The sequence below is a fragment of the Gymnoscopelus braueri genome (assembly GCF_963280865.1).
Source record: "Gymnoscopelus braueri genome assembly, chromosome: 21".
In the NCBI taxonomy this organism is placed as follows: Eukaryota; Metazoa; Chordata; class Actinopteri; order Myctophiformes; family Myctophidae; genus Gymnoscopelus; species Gymnoscopelus braueri.
The window spans coordinates 42,713,293-42,733,603 of NC_137623.1; the positions used below are offsets into that span (position 1 = coordinate 42,713,293).

Genomic DNA, 20,311 nt, shown 5'->3' on the forward strand with positions numbered 1-20,311 from the left:
ACATGAAAATGTCTAAGCTATAGTGCAGTATTGCCCCGTACAACCTAACAGAGCCCAGCACAGCCCACCAGAGCCCATTACAGCCCACCAGAGCCCAGCACAGCCCATCACATTCCAGCACACCCAAGTTCAGCCCAGTGGGAGAATAGCATAGGGTATGGGGGTAGTTAGATGACTGTACTAGGCTATACAGGGCTGGGTCCGGCTGGAATAGGCTAAACTAGGGTGTTCTATGCCTTACTAGACTCTAACAGGATCTATTAGGCTGTACTAGGCTCTTGTCAGCCCTGTAGTCCCTTTGCACTTGAGATTAACCAATGTGTCCACGGGCAATAGTTTTACATGAGTTTGTGTCCACCGGCAATAGTTTTACATGAACATTTCTAGGCTATAGCGCAGTATTGCCCCGTACAACCTAACAGAGCCCAGCACAGCCCACCAGAGCCCATTACAGCCCACCAGAGCCCAGCACAGCCCAGGACATTCCAGCACACCCAAGTCCAGCCCAGTGGGAGAATAGCATAGGGTATGGGGGTAGTTAGATGACTGTACTAGGCTATACAGGGCTGGGTCCGGCTGGAATAGGCTAAACTAGGGTGTTCTATGCCTTACTAGACTCTAATAGGCTCTATTAGGCTGTACTAGGCTCTTGTCAGCCCTGTAGCCCCTTTGCATTTGAGATTAACCACTGTGTACACGGGCAATAGTTTTACATGAGTTTGTGTCCATGGCCAATAGTTTTACATGAACATGTCTAGGCTATAGTGCAGTACTGCCTCGTACAGCCTAACAGAGCCCAGCACAGCCCACCAGAGCCCATTATAGTCCACCAGAGCCCAGCACAGCCCAGCACATTCCAGCACACCCAAGACCAGCCCAGTGGGAGAATAGCCTAGGTTATGGGGGGAAGTTATACGACTGTACTAGGCTATAAAGGGCTGGGTCCAGCTGGAATAGGCTAGAATAGAATGTTCTATGCCATACTAGAGTCTAATAGGCTCTATTAGGCTGTACTAGGCTCTTGTCAGCCCTGTAGCCCCTTTGCAATTGAGATTAACCAATGTGTCCACGGGCAATAGTTTTACATGAGTTTGTGTCCACCGGCAATAGTTTTACATGAACATTTCTAGGCTATAGCGCAGTATTGCCCCGTATAACCTAACAGAGCCCAGCACAGCCCACCAGAGCCCATTACAGCCCACCAGAGCCCAGCACAGCCCAGGACATTCCAGCACACCCAAGTCTAGCCCAGTGGGAGAATAGCCTATAGGGTATGTGGGTAGTTAGATGAGTGTACTAGGCTATACAGGGCTGGGTCCGGCTGGAATAGGCTAAAACTAGGGTGTTCTATGCCTTACTAGACTCTAATAGGCTCCATTAGGCTGTACTAGGCTCTTGTCAGCCCTGTAGCCCCTTTGCACTTGAGATTAACCAATGTGTCCACGGGCAATAGTTTTACATGAGTTTGTGTCCACCGGCAATAGTTTTACATGAAAATGTCTAAGCTATAGTGCAGTACTGCCCCGTACAACCTAACAGAGCCCAGCACAGCCCACCAGAGCCCATTACAGCCCACCAGAGCCCAGCACAGCCCAGCACATTTCAGCACACCCAAGTTCAGCCCAGTGGGAGAATAGCATAGGGTATGGGGGTAGTTAGATGACTTTGCTAGGCTACACAGGGCTGGGTCCGGCTGGAATAGGCTAAACTAGGGTGTTCTATGCCTTACTAGACTCTAACAGGCTCTATTAGGCTGTACTAGGCTCTTGTCAGCCCTGTGGCCCCTTTGCACTTGAGATTAACCAATGTGTCCACGGGCAATAGTTTTACATGAGTTTGTGTCCACCGGCAATAGTTTTACATGAAAATTTCTAGGCTATAGTGCAGTATTGCCCCGTACAACCTAACAGAGCCCAGCACAGCCCACCAGAGCCCATTACAGCCCACCAGAGCCCAGCACAGCCCAGGACATTCCAGCACACCCAAGTCTAGCCCAGTGGGAGAATAGCCTATAGGGTATGTGGGTAGTTAGATGAGTGTACTAGGCTATACAGGGCTGGGTCCGGCTGGAATAGGCTAAAACTAGGGTGTTCTATGCCTTACTAGACTCTAATAGGCTCCATTAGGCTGTACTAGGCTCTTGTCAGCCCTGTAGCCCCTTTGCACTTGAGATTAACCAATGTGTCCACGGGCAATAGTTTTACATGAGTTTGTGTCCACCGGCAATAGTTTTACATGAAAATGTCTAAGCTATAGTGCAGTACTGCCCCGTACAACCTAACAGAGCCCAGCACAGCCCACCAGAGCCCATTACAGCCCACCAGAGCCCAGCACAGCCCAGCACATTTCAGCACACCCAAGTTCAGCCCAGTGGGAGAATAGCATAGGGTATGGGGGTAGTTAGATGACTTTGCTAGGCTATACAGGGCTGGGTCCGGCTGGAATAGGCTAAACTAGGGTGTTCTATGCCTTACTAGACTCTAACAGGCTCTATTAGGCTGTACTAGGCTCTTGTCAGCCCTGTGGCCCCTTTGCACTTGAGATTAACCAATGTGTCCACGGGCAATAGTTTTACATGAGTTTGTGTCCACCGGCAATAGTTTTACATGAAAATTTCTAGGCTATAGTGCAGTATTGCCCCGTACAACCTAACAGAGCCCAGCACAGCCCACCAGAGCCCATTACAGCCCACCAGAGCCCAGCACAGCCCAGGACATTCAGCACACCCAATTCCAGCCCAGTGGGAGAATAGCATAGGGTATGGGGGTAGTTAGATGACTGTACTAGGCTATACAGGGCTGGGTCCGGCTGGAATAGGCTAAACTAGGGTGTTCTATGCCTTACTAGACTCTAACAGGATCTATTAGGCTGTACTAGGCTCTTGTCAGCCCTGTAGTCCCTTTGCACTTGAGATTAACCAATGTGTCCACGGGCAATAGTTTTACATGAGTTTGTGTCCACCGGCAATAGTTTTACATGAACATTTCTAGGCTATAGCGCAGTATTGCCCCGTACAACCTAACAGAGCCCAGCACAGCCCACCAGAGCCCATTACAGCCCACCAGAGCCCAGCACAGCCCAGGACATTCCAGCACACCCAAGTCCAGCCCAGTGGGAGAATAGCATAGGGTATGGGGGTAGTTAGATGACTGTACTAGGCTATACAGGGCTGGGTCCGGCTGGAATAGGCTAAACTAGGGTGTTCTATGCCTTACTAGACTCTAATAGGCTCTATTAGGCTGTACTAGGCTCTTGTCAGCCCTGTAGCCCCTTTGCATTTGAGATTAACCACTGTGTACACGGGCAATAGTTTTACATGAGTTTGTGTCCATGGCCAATAGTTTTACATGAACATGTCTAGGCTATAGTGCAGTACTGCCTCGTACAGCCTAACAGAGCCCAGCACAGCCCACCAGAGCCCATTATAGTCCACCAGAGCCCAGCACAGCCCAGCACATTCCAGCACACCCAAGACCAGCCCAGTGGGAGAATAGCCTAGGTTATGGGGGGAAGTTATACGACTGTACTAGGCTATAAAGGGCTGGGTCCAGCTGGAATAGGCTAGAATAGAATGTTCTATGCCATACTAGAGTCTAATAGGCTCTATTAGGCTGTACTAGGCTCTTGTCAGCCCTGTAGCCCCTTTGCAATTGAGATTAACCAATGTGTCCACGGGCAATAGTTTTACATGAGTTTGTGTCCACCGGCAATAGTTTTACATGAACATTTCTAGGCTATAGCGCAGTATTGCCCCGTATAACCTAACAGAGCCCAGCACAGCCCACCAGAGCCCATTACAGCCCACCAGAGCCCAGCACAGCCCAGGACATTCCAGCACACCCAAGTCTAGCCCAGTGGGAGAATAGCCTATAGGGTATGTGGGTAGTTAGATGAGTGTACTAGGCTATACAGGGCTGGGTCCGGCTGGAATAGGCTAAAACTAGGGTGTTCTATGCCTTACTAGACTCTAATAGGCTCCATTAGGCTGTACTAGGCTCTTGTCAGCCCTGTAGCCCCTTTGCACTTGAGATTAACCAATGTGTCCACGGGCAATAGTTTTACATGAGTTTGTGTCCACCGGCAATAGTTTTACATGAAAATGTCTAAGCTATAGTGCAGTACTGCCCCGTACAACCTAACAGAGCCCAGCACAGCCCACCAGAGCCCATTACAGCCCACCAGAGCCCAGCACAGCCCAGCACATTTCAGCACACCCAAGTTCAGCCCAGTGGGAGAATAGCATAGGGTATGGGGGTAGTTAGATGACTTTGCTAGGCTACACAGGGCTGGGTCCGGCTGGAATAGGCTAAACTAGGGTGTTCTATGCCTTACTAGACTCTAACAGGCTCTATTAGGCTGTACTAGGCTCTTGTCAGCCCTGTGGCCCCTTTGCACTTGAGATTAACCAATGTGTCCACGGGCAATAGTTTTACATGAGTTTGTGTCCACCGGCAATAGTTTTACATGAAAATTTCTAGGCTATAGTGCAGTATTGCCCCGTACAACCTAACAGAGCCCAGCACAGCCCACCAGAGCCCATTACAGCCCACCAGAGCCCAGCACAGCCCAGGACATTCCAGCACACCCAAGTCTAGCCCAGTGGGAGAATAGCCTATAGGGTATGTGGGTAGTTAGATGAGTGTACTAGGCTATACAGGGCTGGGTCCGGCTGGAATAGGCTAAAACTAGGGTGTTCTATGCCTTACTAGACTCTAATAGGCTCCATTAGGCTGTACTAGGCTCTTGTCAGCCCTGTAGCCCCTTTGCACTTGAGATTAACCAATGTGTCCACGGGCAATAGTTTTACATGAGTTTGTGTCCACCGGCAATAGTTTTACATGAAAATGTCTAAGCTATAGTGCAGTACTGCCCCGTACAACCTAACAGAGCCCAGCACAGCCCACCAGAGCCCATTACAGCCCACCAGAGCCCAGCACAGCCCAGCACATTTCAGCACACCCAAGTTCAGCCCAGTGGGAGAATAGCATAGGGTATGGGGGTAGTTAGATGACTTTGCTAGGCTATACAGGGCTGGGTCCGGCTGGAATAGGCTAAACTAGGGTGTTCTATGCCTTACTAGACTCTAACAGGCTCTATTAGGCTGTACTAGGCTCTTGTCAGCCCTGTGGCCCCTTTGCACTTGAGATTAACCAATGTGTCCACGGGCAATAGTTTTACATGAGTTTGTGTCCACCGGCAATAGTTTTACATGAAAATTTCTAGGCTATAGTGCAGTATTGCCCCGTACAACCTAACAGAGCCCAGCACAGCCCACCAGAGCCCATTACAGCCCACCAGAGCCCAGCACAGCCCAGGACATTCAGCACACCCAATTCCAGCCCAGTGGGAGAATAGCATAGGGTATGGGGGTAGTTAGATGACTGTACTAGGCTATACAGGGCTGGGTCCGGCTGGAATAGGCTAAACTAGGGTGTTCTATGCCTTACTAGACTCTAACAGGATCTATTAGGCTGTACTAGGCTCTTGTCAGCCCTGTAGTCCCTTTGCACTTGAGATTAACCAATGTGTCCACGGGCAATAGTTTTACATGAGTTTGTGTCCACCGGCAATAGTTTTACATGAACATTTCTAGGCTATAGCGCAGTATTGCCCCGTACAACCTAACAGAGCCCAGCACAGCCCACCAGAGCCCATTACAGCCCACCAGAGCCCAGCACAGCCCAGGACATTCCAGCACACCCAAGTCCAGCCCAGTGGGAGAATAGCATAGGGTATGGGGGTAGTTAGATGACTGTACTAGGCTATACAGGGCTGGGTCCGGCTGGAATAGGCTAAACTAGGGTGTTCTATGCCTTACTAGACTCTAATAGGCTCTATTAGGCTGTACTAGGCTCTTGTCAGCCCTGTAGCCCCTTTGCATTTGAGATTAACCACTGTGTACACGGGCAATAGTTTTACATGAGTTTGTGTCCATGGCCAATAGTTTTACATGAACATGTCTAGGCTATAGTGCAGTACTGCCTCGTACAGCCTAACAGAGCCCAGCACAGCCCACCAGAGCCCATTATAGTCCACCAGAGCCCAGCACAGCCCAGCACATTCCAGCACACCCAAGACCAGCCCAGTGGGAGAATAGCCTAGGTTATGGGGGGAAGTTATACGACTGTACTAGGCTATAAAGGGCTGGGTCCAGCTGGAATAGGCTAGAATAGAATGTTCTATGCCATACTAGAGTCTAATAGGCTCTATTAGGCTGTACTAGGCTCTTGTCAGCCCTGTAGCCCCTTTGCAATTGAGATTAACCAATGTGTCCACGGGCAATAGTTTTACATGAGTTTGTGTCCACCGGCAATAGTTTTACATGAACATTTCTAGGCTATAGCGCAGTATTGCCCCGTATAACCTAACAGAGCCCAGCACAGCCCACCAGAGCCCATTACAGCCCACCAGAGCCCAGCACAGCCCAGGACATTCCAGCACACCCAAGTCTAGCCCAGTGGGAGAATAGCCTATAGGGTATGTGGGTAGTTAGATGAGTGTACTAGGCTATACAGGGCTGGGTCCGGCTGGAATAGGCTAAAACTAGGGTGTTCTATGCCTTACTAGACTCTAATAGGCTCCATTAGGCTGTACTAGGCTCTTGTCAGCCCTGTAGCCCCTTTGCACTTGAGATTAACCAATGTGTCCACGGGCAATAGTTTTACATGAGTTTGTGTCCACCGGCAATAGTTTTACATGAAAATGTCTAAGCTATAGTGCAGTACTGCCCCGTACAACCTAACAGAGCCCAGCACAGCCCACCAGAGCCCATTACAGCCCACCAGAGCCCAGCACAGCCCAGCACATTTCAGCACACCCAAGTTCAGCCCAGTGGGAGAATAGCATAGGGTATGGGGGTAGTTAGATGACTTTGCTAGGCTACACAGGGCTGGGTCCGGCTGGAATAGGCTAAACTAGGGTGTTCTATGCCTTACTAGACTCTAACAGGCTCTATTAGGCTGTACTAGGCTCTTGTCAGCCCTGTGGCCCCTTTGCACTTGAGATTAACCAATGTGTCCACGGGCAATAGTTTTACATGAGTTTGTGTCCACCGGCAATAGTTTTACATGAAAATTTCTAGGCTATAGTGCAGTATTGCCCCGTACAACCTAACAGAGCCCAGCACAGCCCACCAGAGCCCATTACAGCCCACCAGAGCCCAGCACAGCCCAGGACATTCCAGCACACCCAAGTCTAGCCCAGTGGGAGAATAGCCTATAGGGTATGTGGGTAGTTAGATGAGTGTACTAGGCTATACAGGGCTGGGTCCGGCTGGAATAGGCTAAAACTAGGGTGTTCTATGCCTTACTAGACTCTAATAGGCTCCATTAGGCTGTACTAGGCTCTTGTCAGCCCTGTAGCCCCTTTGCACTTGAGATTAACCAATGTGTCCACGGGCAATAGTTTTACATGAGTTTGTGTCCACCGGCAATAGTTTTACATGAAAATGTCTAAGCTATAGTGCAGTACTGCCCCGTACAACCTAACAGAGCCCAGCACAGCCCACCAGAGCCCATTACAGCCCACCAGAGCCCAGCACAGCCCAGCACATTTCAGCACACCCAAGTTCAGCCCAGTGGGAGAATAGCATAGGGTATGGGGGTAGTTAGATGACTTTGCTAGGCTATACAGGGCTGGGTCCGGCTGGAATAGGCTAAACTAGGGTGTTCTATGCCTTACTAGACTCTAACAGGCTCTATTAGGCTGTACTAGGCTCTTGTCAGCCCTGTGGCCCCTTTGCACTTGAGATTAACCAATGTGTCCACGGGCAATAGTTTTACATGAGTTTGTGTCCACCGGCAATAGTTTTACATGAAAATTTCTAGGCTATAGTGCAGTATTGCCCCGTACAACCTAACAGAGCCCAGCACAGCCCACCAGAGCCCATTACAGCCCACCAGAGCCCAGCACAGCCCAGGACATTCAGCACACCCAATTCCAGCCCAGTGGGAGAATAGCATAGGGTATGGGGGTAGTTAGATGACTGTACTAGGCTATACAGGGCTGGGTCCGGCTGGAATAGGCTAAACTAGGGTGTTCTATGCCTTACTAGACTCTAACAGGATCTATTAGGCTGTACTAGGCTCTTGTCAGCCCTGTAGTCCCTTTGCACTTGAGATTAACCAATGTGTCCACGGGCAATAGTTTTACATGAGTTTGTGTCCACCGGCAATAGTTTTACATGAACATTTCTAGGCTATAGCGCAGTATTGCCCCGTACAACCTAACAGAGCCCAGCACAGCCCACCAGAGCCCATTACAGCCCACCAGAGCCCAGCACAGCCCAGGACATTCCAGCACACCCAAGTCCAGCCCAGTGGGAGAATAGCATAGGGTATGGGGGTAGTTAGATGACTGTACTAGGCTATACAGGGCTGGGTCCGGCTGGAATAGGCTAAACTAGGGTGTTCTATGCCTTACTAGACTCTAATAGGCTCTATTAGGCTGTACTAGGCTCTTGTCAGCCCTGTAGCCCCTTTGCATTTGAGATTAACCACTGTGTACACGGGCAATAGTTTTACATGAGTTTGTGTCCATGGCCAATAGTTTTACATGAACATGTCTAGGCTATAGTGCAGTACTGCCTCGTACAGCCTAACAGAGCCCAGCACAGCCCACCAGAGCCCATTATAGTCCACCAGAGCCCAGCACAGCCCAGCACATTCCAGCACACCCAAGACCAGCCCAGTGGGAGAATAGCCTAGGTTATGGGGGGAAGTTATACGACTGTACTAGGCTATAAAGGGCTGGGTCCAGCTGGAATAGGCTAGAATAGAATGTTCTATGCCATACTAGAGTCTAATAGGCTCTATTAGGCTGTACTAGGCTCTTGTCAGCCCTGTAGCCCCTTTGCAATTGAGATTAACCAATGTGTCCACGGGCAATAGTTTTACATGAGTTTGTGTCCACCGGCAATAGTTTTACATGAACATTTCTAGGCTATAGCGCAGTATTGCCCCGTATAACCTAACAGAGCCCAGCACAGCCCACCAGAGCCCATTACAGCCCACCAGAGCCCAGCACAGCCCAGGACATTCCAGCACACCCAAGTCTAGCCCAGTGGGAGAATAGCCTATAGGGTATGTGGGTAGTTAGATGAGTGTACTAGGCTATACAGGGCTGGGTCCGGCTGGAATAGGCTAAAACTAGGGTGTTCTATGCCTTACTAGACTCTAATAGGCTCCATTAGGCTGTACTAGGCTCTTGTCAGCCCTGTAGCCCCTTTGCACTTGAGATTAACCAATGTGTCCACGGGCAATAGTTTTACATGAGTTTGTGTCCACCGGCAATAGTTTTACATGAAAATGTCTAAGCTATAGTGCAGTACTGCCCCGTACAACCTAACAGAGCCCAGCACAGCCCACCAGAGCCCATTACAGCCCACCAGAGCCCAGCACAGCCCAGCACATTTCAGCACACCCAAGTTCAGCCCAGTGGGAGAATAGCATAGGGTATGGGGGTAGTTAGATGACTTTGCTAGGCTATACAGGGCTGGGTCCGGCTGGAATAGGCTAAACTAGGGTGTTCTATGCCTTACTAGACTCTAACAGGCTCTATTAGGCTGTACTAGGCTCTTGTCAGCCCTGTGGCCCCTTTGCACTTGAGATTAACCAATGTGTCCACGGGCAATAGTTTTACATGAGTTTGTGTCCACCGGCAATAGTTTTACATGAAAATTTCTAGGCTATAGTGCAGTATTGCCCCGTACAACCTAACAGAGCCCAGCACAGCCCACCAGAGCCCATTACAGCCCACCAGAGCCCAGCACAGCCCATCACATTCCAGCACACCCAAGTTCAGCCCAATGGGAGAATAGCATAGGGTATGGGGGTAGTTAGATGACTGTACTAGGCTATAACAGGGCTGGGTCCGGCTGGAATAGGCTAAACTAGGGTGTTCTATGCCTTACTAGACTCTAACAGGCTCTATTAGGCTGTACTAGGCTCTTGTCAGCCCTGTAGCCCCTTTGCACTTGAGATTAACCAATGTGTCCACGGGCAATAGTTTTACATGAACATTTCTAGGCTATAGTGCAGTATTGCCCCGTACAACCTAACAGAGCCCAGCACAGCCCACCAGAGCCCATTACAGCCCACCAGAGCCCAGCACAGCCCAGGACATTCAGCACACCCAAGTCCAGCCCAGTGGGAGAATAGCATAGGGTATGGGGGTAGTTAGATGACTGTACTAGGCTATACAGGGCTGGGTCCGGCTGGAATAGGCTAAACTAGGGTGTTCTATGCCTTACTAGACTCTAACAGGATCTATTAGGCTGTACTAGGCTCTTGTCAGCCCTGTAGTCCCTTTGCACTTGAGATTAACCAATGTGTCCACGGGCAATAGTTTTACATGAGTTTGTGTCCACCGGCAATAGTTTTACATGAACATTTCTAGGCTATAGCGCAGTATTGCCCCGTACAAACTAACAGAGCCCAGCACAGCCCACCAGAGCCCATTACAGCCCACCAGAGCCCAGCACAGCCCAGGACATTCCAGCACACCCAAGTCCAGCCCAGTGGGAGAATAGCATAGGGTATGGGGGTAGTTAGATGACTGTACTAGGCTATACAGGGCTGGGTCCGGCTGGAATAGGCTAAACTAGGGTGTTCTATGCCTTACTAGACTCTAATAGGCTCTATTAGGCTGTACTAGGCTCTTGTCAGCCCTGTAACCCCTTTGCATTTGAGATTAACCACTGTGTCCACAGGCAATAGTTTTACATGAGTTTGTGTCCACCGGCAATAGTTTTACATGAACATTTCTAGGCTATAGCGCAGTATTGCCCCGTACAACCTAACAGAGCCCAGCACAGCCCACCAGAGCCCATTACAGCCCACCAGAGCCCAGCACAGCCCAGCACACCCAAGTCCAGCCCAGTGGGAGAATAGCCTATAGGGTATGTGGGTAGTTAGATGACTGTACTAGGCTATACAGGGCTGGGTCCAGCTGGAATAGGCTAGACTAGAATGTTCTAGGCCTTACTAGACTAGAATAGGCTCTATTAGGCTGTACTAGGCTCTTGTCAGCCCTGTAGCCCCTTTGCACTTGAGATTAACCACTGTGTCCACGGGCAATAGTTTTACATGAGTTTGTGTCCATCGGTAATAGATAATGCTGGCTGTGTACACATGTCCACTTCCAATAGTTTTGGAAAATAGCCTGCCACCCTGTGGAATTATGCTTGAACTGCAGAAAAGGACCCTAAATACAAAAAAAGGAAACAAAAATCATCCATGGGACTGATGGGCGAACAAGTGGTATCCACACGCAGAGGGGGGCCCAGAAGACATTTAGAGTCCCCCCGGTGAATTTTCACGCCCCCACAGACTGTACAGTGGAACCCAGAAATTGGCCGTGTCCACAGGGCATAGGGACTATGGCTCGTGGACACAAAACGCGATAAGTGTAATAATAATAATAATAATAATAATAATAATAATAATAATAATAGAAAGACGTGAAAAACAAGCCCAAAGTCGCTTATAATAAGCAGACATGGCAACATGGACTCTGAGTCTGCTCGTCTACGGGCCGCTCTGCGGGGGGTCTAGAGGTGTCAACTGCTCTTGCCTGGGGGAGAGAGGGGGAGAGCGGTCAATTTAGCCAAAATATAACGGTTGGGATGGTATATATGGTATATATTTCATATTTATAATACGTTTCAGAAGAAAAAAAAACCGGAGATGATTTGAAACAAATATTTAGGAAAAGTCATGAAAGGGGAACTTTCTCAGAGCTTCATGAGAGAAGATAATCCACTTTAAATTCTCAAAATCGGTCATATTGATAGCTTAGTCATGCAAGTGTTAACAAGTACAAATAAAAACTAAAAAGGCGGAAAACGTGGATGCTTCTTCATTCGCTTTCCAAGAAAGGAACTTTGAAGGACCTGCATAATTAAAAACATGAAGGACCTGCATAATTAAAAACATGATTTTTGTTTAAAACATGATAGTACAGCAACACATTAAGACTAGGTTCCCCACTCTACATAAATATCTTGGCTGAAAATAGTATCTACAAGCTCATAAGAGAGCTTGTAGATCTGCTATTTTCACTGAATGTTAGCCCCAGAATAGGGATACTTAGGTTATAGTGGTTAAATTAACAGACAATTAAAATGCATAAAATCTCAGACCTGTCGTTATCCAGAGCACGTTCTGAGCTCATTGATGAGGTTCTGTGCAACTGAAGCCACGTTGGTATAATCAGCATTCTGTCAAACAACAAAGACAATACATTCATTTCAATTGTATATAGCACCAAATCACACACATTATATCATGACACTTTACAGCAGGTCAAGACCATAATCTTTACTTCTTTAGGCCAGCAGTCTAGTGCTTAACGTCCAGGGACCCCTAAGGGTCCTTCATCTCCAGGTCCTCGGAGCAGGGCCGCTGACCTGCAGTCTGAAGAACGTGTTGACTTCCTGGAGCTGCTCATCACAGATGAGCTGCTTGCGCACATCGTGAAGCAGACAAATCTGTATGCAAAACAACGTGTACCAAGCGCCCTGCCATTTTCCAGAGGGCACGCATGGAAAGGGAAAGAGCTGACAGTTGGGGAGCTGAAACACTTCCTGGGGCTTTTGTTCCTCACCGCACTGATAGGGAAGGCAAAGATTGCAGACTATTGGCTCACTGATGAGATCCGAACCACTCCCTTCTTCCACAAAACCATGCCCAGGAACCGGTTCCAACTCATCCTGAGTAACCTCCATTTTGACAACAATGAGACCATGCACACTGAGGACCCGCTGTGCAAAGTCCGCACAGTCTTGGACACCTTGCTGTCTAACTTCCAAGAGATGTTCCTGCCAGGCAAGAACATTAGCATAGACGAGGGGATGCTGTGTTGGCGAGGGCGGCTTTCTTGGAGGGTTTACAACCCAGCTAAGCCCATCAAATACGGCATTAAATCTTACATCATGTGTGATTCGGCCACTGGGTACCTGTACAACATGAAGCCGTTCTGTGGGGAGAAGGTGCCCCTGCAAGCCACCATCACTTTCCTCCTTGGTGACCTAAAAGGTTACGGTTTCCATCTGTTCATGGACAATTACTACAATTCAGTGAAGCTGTGTCAACACCTCCTCCGTCTTCAGACCCATGTGTGCGGGACCCTACGCACGAACAGAGGGGAGCCACAAGCCATCAGGGACCTGACCATTTCCAAGCTTCCCATTGGGTCAACCCTGATGCGTCACACGGACGACGTCATGGTGGTGGCATGGCATGTCAAACGGATCGTGAAGATGATCACCACACTCCACCAGCATGAGACGACCACTGCTTCCCAGTGGAGGAGGGAGAAGAAGAAGAAGGGTCAACAAAGGGCCCCCAGCCAGCAGGTCGAAATACAGAAGCCAACATGCATCGTCGAGTACAACAAGTACATGAATGGCGTCGACAAGTTGGACCAAAATCTCGATTACTATCTATTTGTCAGGAAGACATGCAAGTGGCCAAAACAGTATGTCAATTATCTGTTTCAGATTAGCATGTTCAATGCCTTTGTCCTGTTCAAGGCAAAACATCCTAAGGGCACTGCCAGCTGTACAAACCTGAAGTCCTTCATCTACCACGTCATCAAATCCTGGACCTCCCTCGGATACCTTGGGGAGGAGGGCCCCCCCCTCCTCCCCAAGAGGAGGAGGAGCGGGGGGCACCTGCACCTACACCACCTGTACACGACCCACGGTGGAGGGCACCAAAAGAAGACCCCGAGAGCAGGCTGAACAGGATCGTGACCGACCATGAACTGGTCAAATACCCTCCAACCAAAGGCAAAAAAACACCTCAGAGGGCATGCAGGATTTGCATCCGGAAAGGAAAAAAAAGAGACACAAGGTGGATGTGTAAAGGCTGTAAAGTCCCCTTGCATGTTGAATGTACAACATTGTACCACTCGAAAAAGGACCTCACTAAATGGTAGAATCACAGAATGCCCTTAACAACTAATGCATATTTTTGCTTATTATTTTGTATTGATTGGCCTAATGCCTACTTTTAGCCTAATGTATAATTTTTTCTACTAATCATATGAAGCTTATTATTTTGAGCCTAATGCCTAATTGTTTTACTTTTCATATGAAGCTCACTAAACTATCTGCTGTATATAGTGTGAAGTGTGCTGTATTATACTGTGAAGTACAACCTTGAACCTCTATTTTTGTAATACTTTGCACTATTACTTTCCACTAAACTATCTGCTGTATATAGTGTGCAGTGTGCTGTATTATACTGTGAAGTACTTGAACCTCTATTTTTGTAATACTTTGCACTATTACTTTCCACTAAACTATCTGCTGTATATAGTGTGAAGTGTGCTGCTTGGAGTGAAACTTGTTTTCAATCATTATGTTATTAGTGTGGTTGCAACCAGACTATAGTAATCCTCCTGCTTTATTAGTGTGGTTGCCCTAACAGGGCAACCAGACTATAGTAATCCTCACACTTTATTCTTTTTAGTGTGGTTGCCCTAACAGGGCAACCAGACTATAGTAATCCTCCGGCTTTATTATTATTCTTGTAGATAAACAATAGTTTAGATCGTCTCTCCTCCCACAGTTTATTTTTCCCAATTTAGTGCCATATGTCAAAATGACCGGCCTCACCGGGAATCGTGTGCTTGTATAAGGCTAAGAGATTGGTTGCATAGTTTTATTGATATTGATTTATTAGTGCATTAAATTTCCCCATCCACTTTAATGGAAAAGTGCAAAAACTCAAATTCAAGTATTTTTTTCTCAGAAACCGTAAGAGCTAGAGTTACCAGATTTGGAGGGGAGGTTCCTAATTTAGTCCGAAATTATTGATATAATAATTACACTAATCGGCCACATGGTGGCGCTATAACAGCCCCCTTTACGTTTTGGCCTATAACTCTTGAACCGTAGGTCGTAAAATCTAAATTTCTTTTCCCCTGGATTCCTTGGGTCACGACGATTCCCCATATAGGCCACGCCCATTTGCGTCAGGATAGATTTTCCGCCATTTAGAATTTTCTTCAAAACACACTTTTAGCTCCTCCTCCCATATATTTTGTCCAAATCTAACAAAAATCGGTACACATGATCTCTGGACCCATGCGATAAACATATCCATTTTGATAGTCCTTACCGTTCGTCCGTAAATGGCTTCCAAAGTTAGTGGGAGGGGCCCGTTTTACGAAAAATGCCAGAAATCCCGAACGAAACGTCCAATCAATCCCAAATTTGAATCACATGTCGAGGGTGGTTTACTCAAGGAATCCCCAAAAGCATTTCCACTTTGATCCATAGGGGGCGCCACAAATGCGCTAAATGTAACCGTTTGATGCAAAAACATGCTTTTGGGGGGGATCAATCCTCTCACAATGAAACGCAAGTGATCTCAGGAGTGACGTGACTATATAATTGGGCCGTTACATTTTTGGCAGGGGCCTGTTTCTTTAATGGGAGGGGCCTATTTCCTCAAATCAAATGCGACGCGTTGTGAGCCTGTAGATCTGCTGTTTTCAAAAATTTTAGTACTTTTACTTTTGCGCAAAACGTAACCGTTCGATGCAAAAACATGATTTTTGAGGGGATCAGTTCTCTCAAAACTAATAGCAAGTGATCTCAGGAGTGAGGTTACGTTATGATTGCATGCTGTGTCAATGATTTGAGGCATTTTTTTCAAAACAGAGACTTTGGAAGCCATTCTTAGCCAATCACGATGGAATTATGAAAAATCTGAAAGACCTGTTTCGTTTAATGACTATAGAGATACTGTGTCCCAATTTATGTGATGTTTGGATCAAATCTGTAGGAGTACTGTCATAAAAAATGGTTTTGCAAAAAGCTGCCTCCTGGTGGCGCTAAAACAGGCCTATGTGATTTGGGGTTCAGAATTGGCATCCAGGGAGTGTGTGTGCACACTTTCGCTATGATCAAGCTAACAGTGCTAACAGCTGTTCACAGACGGAGGGGGTGAAGGACACACGGACGGACGGACGGACGGACGGACGGACAGACAGACAGACAGACAGGGTGCAAAAACCACATGTAAAATAAAGTAAAAAATAAATAAATCCTAATTCAGGTGTCCACCCGTCCAGGTGCCCACATGTCCCAAGTGCCCAGTTCCCAGTTGACCATGGGTGCCCACTTTTCCCTAGTGCCCACTGCCCACGTGTCGCTAGTGCCCTCATGTCCCTAGTGCCAAGCTGGTTTTGGTGCCCAGCTATCCCTAGTGCCTGATGCGTTGTGTGCTTGTAGATCTGCTATTTTCTAATGATACATTTTGTATGCATTTTATGCATTTGAAAACTTAAAATAATTACTACTTTTACTTCTGGTACTTTAAGTATATTTGTGTGTTTCTACAATTGCAATATTGATATAATTGATTAATTGATATTCATTGTTAAATACATATTACAATATATGTCTATGAAAACAAAATTTGTAATGTAACTGGCTTCTGTGTTTTTTTTTTTTTTGTTTATTATTATTATTATTATTATTATTATTGCTGTTATATATTTCGCTAACTTCTTCTTTTTAAATTAGTAAAATGACGTTTGTATTGAAAACAGATATATCTATTTTTGGTTAATACTTCAATGTCTTTTTGTTTGTTCAATGAAAACCGCATCATTTTACATGCGGTTTCAGAGCCAACGGCTGCATATCCGCTTTCGAAAAGGATACGGAAATGGTTACCTGCGCGTGCGTGTGTGTGTGTGTGTGTGTGTGTGTGTGTGTGTGTGTGTGTGTGGGGGGGGGGGGGGGGGGCGAGAGTGCATGCCCGGGCATGTTCTGAGCAGACCAATCACAGGTCTTGCTGATTTTGTCCCTCCCCTTACACTCACATCACTCCCCCCTCCTCCTCCCCTTCTCATCTCAACTTTTCGTGCGAATGCTATGCTTCGATTAGCCCTCGATACACGCTGATTTGAGACTGATAGATTACTATTGGAAACTGTTCTACCTGATTTTGCTTCATATTATATCACTGATCTACTTTCACGTCGTCGTCTTTTGTCTGAGGTGAGTAATATTACTTTATACTTTGTATAACGATTATCTGATAGACTATTATCCTTGGATCACACGGCGGTTGTCTGTCATGGATGAACTTCAACCCGGTGTTTGCTTTTTCTCCCTTTTTGGCCCCTACTTCTACATGAACGTTCAGATTTCAAACAAAGTTTTTACCCCATAGCCACGGATGTTATAATGATATACGGGTGCTCAGAAGTAACCGTATATTCCGTATTCAATTAAAAAAAACATTTTAATCCGATCGGTGGCCATTTTCTCATAGTTAGCACTCTCTATCAGAGTGCAGTACACCTACTAACCGATGGGGTTGCGCAGTTGAAAGCATATGGTGGACATGCTGAGAAAATGGCCACCGATCGGATTAAAATGCTTTTCATTGAACAATACTGAAGATACGCTTACTTCTGAGGGCCCGAACAGAATTGGCACATCCATGGCCATGAGGTAAGAACTTTATATTAGAAATTTGAACGTTTATGTACATGTACGGGCCTTAAATGAATTACGTGCAATCGCCAGGTTAAGTTTGTTTCAGGTCCCAGGACCTGGTTACTTTGTTTTCGTAAAATCGATCTGTCTATAACAATTCATTATATAACGCAGAATGCAGCTTTTGATCAACATTGCATTTGTATATATTTTGTCTGTTAACATTGAGCTTGTAGATCTGCTAAAATCTTCAAGCTAACTTTAAGCAGCGACAGTTTCTCTGATACTGGGTTAAAAACAACAAGGATTGGTCAGCTAGGCTAACCGATGCTAACGGCTATAAACGTCTGCTTACTACTTCCGCATGGCAGTGACGTCACTCACAGCTCTTGTGTCTGTCTCGACACAGACAATTGGCAGGCATAGATAGACAATATTATATCCACTGTTGTATCCACTACATTTCAGAGGCAAATATTGAACTTTTGATCCACTACAATTATTTGAAAACTTTAGTTACTCTGTAGATTTGTATTATTATTTAAAAAACATTGGCTACATTAACCACTTAAGCCCTACTTACTCTTTAGCTATTTGAAAATGGCAGATCTACAAGCTCACAATGCTACACGTTGTGAGCTTGTAGATCTGGCATTTAACAATTATCTCTATATGTGATAACAAGGCATTATACATATTTGAAAATAGCAGATCTACAAGCTCACTGTAAACTTGCCGATGTACAAGCTTACAATGCAACGTGTTGTGAGCTTTTAGATTTGAAAATAGCAGATCTACAAGCTCACAATGCGACACTTTGTGAGCTTCTAGATCTGCTATTTTACAGTTATCTCCCAAATTGAAAATAGCAGATCTACAAGCTCACTGTAAACGTGTAGGTTTATTTTAAATAGCCAATCTACAAGCTCACTTGACAGCTTGTATATCACTTGTGAGCTTGTAGATCTGCTATTGTCTATTGATATGCATGTACTTTCATAACTTTGTGTGTAAAATATTGTATCCCCTTTTTTACAGCTCTGGCTGTGTGGACCCAGTTGACAGACACACCATTCCAGACCTACTGCAAGGTGTGTAACATCCTCATCCTATTTTAGACATTGTCTGGGGTCAAATACTAGGTTATGGGGGTCTGTGGTCTAACACATTGGCTAAAAAATGGAAGGTCTTTGACATTACAATAGTTTCAGAACCACTGGTCCAGGTGACAAGTATGTGTTGCTTCAAGTTTCTATAGAGTTGTCAGCTGACTGAAAGGTGATAATAGGGCTAATTAGAGGTGTGGTTAGCTGGGGTTGAATAAATTACCCATTTTCTGAGCTTTTAGATCTGCTATTGTCCCTATATTGACATGCTCACGCCCTTGTGCTCAGACTGTGTCTGTTTATCTGTGTAAATTTGCTGTGTGAGTACTGTACAGTGTTGCATTGCTGATTTGGTATGTCGGCAAATGGCATAGATAGACAATAGACAATTATTGTACTTGTAATCCACTACAACTATTTGAAAACTTTAGTTACTTTGTAGATTTTGATAATTGTTTAAAAAACATAGGCTACATTAACCACTTCCATCCTATTTAAACTTTGGCTATTTGAACATTGCAGATCTACAAGCTCACGATGCATCGTGTTGTGAGCTTGTAGATCTGCTATTTTCCAATGATCTCCCAAATTGTCAGACATCTGTAGCCATGTGATAACAAGGCATTATACATATTTGAAAATAGCCGATCTACAAGCTCACTTGTCAGCTTTTAGGTCTGCTATGCATGATGATGATGTGATTATGTTCTCAAAATAACCAAATGGACCCTGAGGTCTTTATCTCCTAGAGTGTATAAATGCAACCCTTGGATACAATATAAATGGACTCGTAAGGGTCCATTTGGTTACATCTAAATACACAGAGATACTAGGTTATGGGGGTCAGTGGTCTAATGCACATAGGCTACATTAACCACTTCCATCCTATTTAAACTTTGGCTATTTGAACATTGCAGATCTACAAGCTCACAATGCATCGTGTTGTGAGCTTGTAGATCTGATATTTTCCAATGATCTCCCAAATTGTCAGACATCTGTAGCCATGTGATAACAAGGCATTATACATATTTGAAAATAGCCGATCTACAAGCTCACTTGTCAGCTTTTAGGTCTGCTATGCATGATGATGATGTGATTATGTTCTCAAAATAACCAAATGGACCCTGAGGTCTTTATCTCCTAGACTGTATACATGCAACCCTTGGATACAATATAAATGGACTCGTAAGGGTCCATTTGGTTACATCTAAATACACAGAGATACTAGGTTATGGGGGTCAGTGGTCTAATGCATTGGCTAAAAATGGAAGGTCTTTGACATTACAATACTTTGAGAACCACTGGTCCAGGTGACAAGTATGTGTTGCTTCAAGCTTCTATAGAGTTGTCAGCTGACTGAAAGGTGATAATAGGGGTGATTAGGGGTTGAATTAATTACCCGTTGTTGGTTTCCATTAACAGGCCTTGATTGTGTTTCATCTATGTCTGTCTTATCCATATGTGGCCAATGTTTCAGCTTAATATGACTTGTCTGTTTCAAATTTCAAGATCTGTCTTGGCACTGTTTATTCGCTATTGTCCATTTTATAGAAAGCTATATGCTGATAGCTATCATTGCTTTTTGTTTGTTTAGTAACAGGGAACACCCTGTCTCTGCAGGTCCCTTTTAAACAGAAAATAAAGGGTGGGTTGACAATTTCATCCAATCATAATCAATAACTTGATTAGATAGGCTGTGTCCTGTATGAGTTCTCTCCCCTGATTGGATGAAATTGGTCTCTCA

At 45.9% G+C, this 20,311-nt stretch overlaps 1 protein-coding gene across 4 annotated transcripts in view; it reads left to right on the top strand.

Annotated features, from left to right (window-relative positions):
- The window catches only part of LOC308077378 (uncharacterized protein), an 833,561-nt gene that overhangs the window by 753,267 nt on the left and 59,983 nt on the right, over positions 1-20,311 (top strand). Inside the window, exons 1-2 of one of the 4 annotated variants that reach the window (XM_080418050.1) lie at positions 16,939-17,017; positions 18,500-18,552. The gene's annotated coding sequence lies outside the window, so the exon portion shown is untranslated. Of the gene's footprint in view, positions 1-16,933; positions 17,018-18,499; positions 18,553-20,311 lie in introns of those variants that run through there. The other 3 variants (XM_080418049.1, XR_013932392.1, XR_013932393.1) reach the window with 3 other exon arrangements.